Source organism: Cicer arietinum, unplaced genomic scaffold, assembly GCF_000331145.2.
Source record: "Cicer arietinum cultivar CDC Frontier isolate Library 1 unplaced genomic scaffold, Cicar.CDCFrontier_v2.0 Ca_scaffold_5864_v2.0, whole genome shotgun sequence".
NCBI lineage: Eukaryota > Viridiplantae > Streptophyta > Magnoliopsida > Fabales > Fabaceae > Cicer > Cicer arietinum.
Window position 1 is genome coordinate 2,272 of NW_027339511.1, and position 302 is coordinate 2,573.

Below are 302 nucleotides of genomic sequence, written 5' to 3' on the forward strand. Positions count from 1 at the left end.
AAAAAAAATGACAACTCATCATGATTTGGACTCAAATTCTGTTTGGGGGACTAAAACTGGGGAGAAACAAAATGGGGAGGACTACTTTCAATTTTCACCTATAATAAGGGGACCAAAAGTGCAATTAAGCCTATAATATAACTATGCCACCATGCATTTCACATTTTTCTCTTTATGAAAATAAATTATCTACTATGTTTCTTCTTATAAAAACGATAGGATCAAATAAAAATAAGTGAATGATTGTCGCGGCCTAAAATTTCGAGTTTTCCTCGAATTCAATGGAGTCGCCACCAAAATTT